Raw genomic sequence first — 5,997 nt, 5'->3', positions numbered from 1 at the left:
TGTTCCTGAGTCTTGTTGTTGTTGCGCTTATGTACTTAAAATAAATTTGCAAATGCTCAGATTCGAAAAGCGACAAGAGAGAGAAGTTTAAAGAACTGTTCCTCTGCTTTTGGCATGTGTGACCATGCAACAGCTTGTTTTTGTTTTCCCTGCAAATCCAAAACTGCATCTCCATGAGGCCTGGTGGATTGCTGTAACACCACACGTGCGGGGATAGGGTGGCCCTGCCATCCCTCTCCCCCCACAACTGGCTATCTATTCTCATTCTCCCTCTCTTAATTTGCACYGGTTCTGGTGCTGGTTGCAGCCTAATGTGAGCCAGTTTAGCTCCCTAAAGCAGGAGACTGGGCTCACGGTGAGAGAGAGGAAGATGAATAGTACCTGAGCTGATGCAAGAAAAAGGCACAGCATGCGGCAGGGGTGGGGAGAAGGAAGTCCTTCCTTCTGGCTGCAGTGAGCTGCTACTTGAGAAGGGTAACAGGCTGGTCTTTCTGAAACTAAGAAGGGGACATCTTGGTGTTCACTTTTCAGCACTGCTTCCTTCCACCTCTGGCCATGTGTTCCCATCTCTCCCTGCCTTATGCATTGGCTGCTGTACTTGTTCAGCCCTTCCTTCGGGCATTTTCACTTAATAACCCTTCAGAAAAGTAACTCAACACAAGAAGGGCTTAGTCAGCAAGGTTAATTTAAGGCACACTGAAAAATGGCTGATGTTAGCAATTCTCACGTGTTTAAGCTTTTCATGTTGGTAAAACTGGTTTAAGAATGTACCTGTCATAGGCCTCAAATAAATGTCCCTTCCACTGAGAGGGACAACTATTGGTTGTCAGGTGGGTTTCAGCCAGTAGTATAGGGTTGAAGAGGGGACTGTAGTCCAATTGCTTTCACTTCATTTCCTATCACCAAAGGTTTTTTTCTAAATAGAGGTTCAGTCCGTTCCAACAATAGGCTTGAATTCCTCCTGCAGCAATATATATTTTTTATTTTGGCCCATTAGCTCCTTGTTATAGTGCTGTTAGGGCTAGTGTCCACCTTCTGGTAGGCCCATGAGGACTGTCAACATCACAGAGCTCTGAAGAGGAAAAAAGGCTGACACTGATACAACCACCGGTCCTTCAGAAGTTGACTTTTCTCGCACTGGAACCCTACGCCCCTACACTTCAACCTCTCTAGCCGATAGCAATACACAAAGAAAAGATGAAGGCCGGACAGTCTAGGAATGGAATTCTGGCTCTTCATGTAACACAAATAACACAATACTTTTCCCAAGTATTTGTTAATAGTTCCTCCTTTTTTAAAGTGGAATTCGTTATGTTCATACAATAGGCTMTCAATAAGGACTGTGTCACTTCCTGCTTTTACTGGCCACAACTGGTATCTGCACGTAGCAGCAGTTTTGTGAACAACTCTGAAAGAAAGCGATTGGGAGTTACAAAAGAAGAAGTGGGAATATGGGGTGTCAAAGGCTTTTGATAGTGGTGTTTGCCCAATTGCACATGAAAAAGTTAAATTCTGCTTAAATGCCTGTAGCTGCACTTCAGTGAAACCCATATTATTAAGCAAACAATTCAAGGAAGTTAGAAGGTGCTAAAGTTGGCAAAAACGTCTCAGTCTTAAGATCTGGACTGAGAGTTTTGTTTTTAAATGGGCTGACACTACCATAGGCAGAGCATTAGAACTGCTTTTTAAAAGAGAAGTGTTTGCTTTACACACTTCCTCCTATTGTTCCAGTTTCCCTTTTGCCCCAGTTTCCCTTTTTCCCTGATAGGGTATCTGAGTCGAGTGTAGTATTTACTTTTTTTTCTCCTTACGTCTCTGCAAAGTACTAGATTTCCTTATCTGACCGGGATATTCAATGGCCTAGGGTAGAATTCCATGTGAAACCTGGCCTGTGTTTTGGGGAACAGAAAGAGTAATTATGCACTTGGATGACTGCCTGTTGCATTGAGAAATCCTTCATCACTGCCCTTTTTCCTCCTCTGCCTCCCGTTGCCATCTTGTCTACATTGCTGCTAGATTGGTGTTAAGCCGCACATTCCTGCAATGGAGACTTCCAAGATGTCTTACCTCTTGTTGGTTTTCATTTGCCTTCATCCCTGTATAGGGTTCAGAGTACAGGTGCCTGTATGAATTTTGAAGGAGTTCGCTTGCATCTGAAACAATACAAAGCAAATCCCGATGTGAATGTGGGAAGGAGGAAAGTTTAGGAGGAAAGTTAAGGAGGTGTTTGGGCAAAATTAAAACCAGAAATCCAGTTTCTAAATCCATTTCAAARAATTATTCTATCATATGCTTCTTTGGAACCAGGCTGTAATTTGTCCTGATATTGTTTTATGTTTCAGTATATAGACTTTTCTGTTTCCCAGCACCTTCTACCCTCATCAGGTGACTTTGGCAGAATGAAAAGGGGTATTTTAAGCTATTCCCTAATTTTGACAACTAAAATACTAAAAAAATAAAATGCAAAAGCAAGTCAATTAATACTTACAGTCTGTCATGACTGCCAGTTCAGGGATGTTACTCCTGCTGTTTTAAGCACAGCAGGCTATTTGCCATACTTTAGCCATAATAATGATTTATTAATAGATAGAAAAACAGCGACACAGGGTAGATACATGATTCAAAAAATACATTATGGTTATATTAATTGTTATTACAGAATTCTTTTTGTGTTTCTGTGTGCTTTCAAGAGAAATCGCTTATTTTTAATAGATGTCTCCTTTTGAAGGAACCACAGCATTTGTTGTTCAAATTGGGCAGACAGCCCTGTAGTGTTGTACAGATAACTGAAGGACTTTAACAGTGTGCAGAAAAAATTGTATCCTTGACTAACTTAAAACATTTCACAAAGGAAAGTCATCTCAAATAATCTTATGAAGTTAAAGAAAACACTTAAATCAGTTATTCAGAAAAAGCTTTTCAAGGACATCTCTTGAGAATAGACATTTTGTATTAAGCCATAATTAAATCTCTCTGACATCCTGCCAGTGTTAATTCATTTAGCACTGATTATCAGCCTTTTATTCTCTGCAGTGCTAAAGGGTCTAGTGATCCTCCTGGAGTTGCCTCCTCCAATTGTATAGGGGAGACAGCTTGTAAAGACTGGGATAACACATTTCTGGACCCTCTGAAAAAGTAMTTATCCTGTGCATCCTTATTTGTTCTTATGGTCTATTACTAGAGTCTTTTAACTTGGTGGGAGTGTGAGGATGATCATGAGTAAGTCTTTTTCCCCTGAACTCAGAGAGGACTTTTTTTATAACTTGGGCAAATTAGACCGTGTCCTCATTTCCTTTCAGGCTTCACTGGATGTAGCTGTCATCTGTAGATGAACTGACTCTTCAGGATTTGGGTCTGAGAAAGATATTTGATTCCCTGCTGAAAGATCTTCTGTTCAGTGTCCACTGCAGGGTAATCTAAAAAAAGGATAGTATCTTGCATTTGGTAATGGTTTCTTCTTTCATCTTGGGCTCATCTACAGTTCTCTCCCCACCGTCTCTTTCCAGGACAGTCCTCATATATGTCTTCTGCTGGAAGAAGTGAACTCTTTCTTGGCTTCAGGTGCTTTAGAATCTGGATCTGTGGCTCAGGAAGGAGAGTATTCAGAGATGGTCCTTTTTTTCTACTAAAGAGGAGAAGGACCTCATTCTGGACTTAAGAAATTCTAACACTTTCACCTGCATGTTCAAGTTCAGGATAATTAACCCTAGCAGCTGGTCCTGCAGAGAATGAACCTTCAGGACACTGACTTTCACAACTGAGTCCGGGGTTCTCTCCCTCTTTTTTCTTGTATCGATAGGATCCGCTTCTTCATTCATCAGGTCATTGATATTGATGCTGTCAGGTCCAGAGGAATGCCACCTGCAAAGAAAATCTAAGTGGGTAGAGAGCTGTTCTCAAGCTGSCTGTGAGATACCGAGGTGGAGTCCTCTGCTCTCATTAGAGCATGTGTCACATGAGCTCCTGCCACAGCAGGTGACTTCACTGATAAGTGTTTCCATTTCTAGCATTTTAAGCTTGATCTGTGCTTGCATGCCTGTCTCATAGGTATCCTGARCTGATGCGGTATTTTGTCAAGTGGTTTTGTGGTGGCAGTTTCTCTCAAGAACTCCAAAAGTCACTTCCAGATAAATGAGTATTTGTGGTGTTTACTGCTGGCTGTCACCTCCAGGGTAGTTTTACAGACAAATCATTTCTCAAAGACTGAAAAGGAGTSTATTTATCAGTAATCTCAAATCCTGTAGTTTGCATGTACATTCAGTTCTTATCTTCATTTCTCTCTTTCTGAGTTCAGACAGGAACATCTTTTTATTAATTTTCTTTCACTGAAAAGGGACTGAAATGCCTCACAGTTTATTCATGTGCCTGGCATGGAGGAGAATTGGGCATTCTCTACAAGTTCTGCAGCAGGAAAATCTTCTGGCCCTGGATAATAGGACACAGGTCTGCCCCCGATGGGAATGCACATGTGGACCTTTCAGCTTGAGGAACACTGGTTACTGATAAGTAATCTCTTTAAAACATATGCACACAAACACATACACAAATCAGTTATAGTTTCAGAGGGGTTATCTTTCTTTGATACTGTCACCAGCTGAAAAAATCAGATTTCCTGGCATTAACTTCTCATATAATTAAAAGACAACTGAATACAAAAGCTGACCTTATAATTTCTCTACACTTCATATATAAATAAGGAATATCTTTTAAACTCAAATGCACATGCAAGCTTATTGATGACATTATGATTAGCCTAACAGTATCACCCTGTTGATAACCATTTTTCTGTCAACATTGAAATTTACTTCCCAGGTTGTTATGACTTCAGATTTTTGGATTCATGGTATTCCAAATTAATAGCTGCTAGGTAACTGACATGTATAGCTTCAATTATAACATGTAATTAAATTAAATTACTGTCTGCAAATGGTGCTTTCTGTGTTGTTTCCAATGCTATCTATCTGACAGACTGGATTCCTGTACAGAATTAAAAAACAGCCTGCTTCAATGTCTTTTACTCTCTCACACATGGAACAGAAGCTTATACATGCAGTATATGACATTTCTAAYTGTGAACATTATCTCATTTTCTATGCGTTGTCTTGCATGCCTTGCCTCGCTCCTCTACAATATTGCTCTTCTGTCTTACACAGGATTCATTTAACCTTTTCATTTAATAATGTCAGAATTTAAACAGCTGAGTTTCTTATCACATTTGCCGTTTGCAGTCCTTTTCTGATCTTCCGTACATGGTAATGAGACGCTGAACTACGCAGTTACAGAGGTTGTCGGCAAATGAGCATGAGGGTGTTTGGGACATGGGGCAGCAGCCTTTTATTGCCTTCTGGTAACTATTACTGTTGCCTGTTATAAAATGTGCCAGCAATGAAGAAGGTGCAAAGCACAGTTAGAAACAGCGTTGGAATGAAATGCAGGTCTTAACTGGAGACTGTTTTGGGTTACCTGGATGTGCTTCACCTGAGGAATGAGGAGGATTACTTATTATTTCAATGGATTTTACTCTCCTTGTTTTCAGGATGAGCTTACACATCTATTTTCATTTTTATTCTGCTTGGATATTCATTCTTATGTGTAAAACTACTGTATGTGCAAACAGAAATGTTTGTTTAGGATAGGCGAAGCGCTGAGCTCTGATACGTCCCGTGGTTCTCAGAGGAGTCGAGAGCTTTCCGGGTAATGTGTTCACCAACAGCACAACTTTCTTCCCAGAAACCAGTGGTAAAAGGTCTGCTCAGGGAGCTGGACTCTCTGAGCATTTTGGGCAAAGCCCCGTTGAACCCCTTGGAGCTGGGATTTCTTTTGTGCGTCTCCCCAAATTCCCCTGTCTGCCTGTTTTCTCATCAGCGCAGTGCAGCAGAGGGGGCACGGAGGCAGCGCTGTCGTCTGGAAGGAAACTAGGCAGCGTTGCCCTTCGGTATCAAAGTTACGAATCCCCGTGCGCTTTCAGCCGGGACTGGCTAAATATTAGATCATGAC

Source organism: Apteryx rowi, unplaced genomic scaffold (genome assembly GCF_003343035.1).
Source record: "Apteryx rowi isolate R43461 unplaced genomic scaffold, aptRow1 scaffold_113, whole genome shotgun sequence".
Taxonomy (NCBI): Eukaryota; Metazoa; Chordata; class Aves; order Apterygiformes; family Apterygidae; genus Apteryx; species Apteryx rowi.
The sequence above is the reverse complement of the archived record's forward strand: the minus strand, read 5'-3'. Positions refer to the sequence as shown.